Raw genomic sequence first — 237 nt, forward strand, 5'->3', positions numbered from 1 at the left:
ACGTGTATAGTAAAGACAAACTCACCGTGTCTATCTAGTCATGATGAAGATGTATATACATTTCAATTTCAGCAGGCAACTATTTTTACAGCTACATTATTGTTCCAGCCACAATTAATTAATTAATACACTGTATATACAATTACAAAAGATTATATATAAATCGTCAGTTTGTTGTTTTAGACACATGCACACAGACATTATTTCATACACGACATAGTCGTGAGATGCAAGAAA

The sequence above is a fragment of the Sinocyclocheilus anshuiensis genome, unplaced genomic scaffold (genome assembly GCF_001515605.1).
Source record: "Sinocyclocheilus anshuiensis isolate Anshui unplaced genomic scaffold, SAMN03320099.WGS_v1.1 scaffold1254, whole genome shotgun sequence".
Classification (NCBI taxonomy): domain Eukaryota; kingdom Metazoa; phylum Chordata; class Actinopteri; order Cypriniformes; family Cyprinidae; genus Sinocyclocheilus; species Sinocyclocheilus anshuiensis.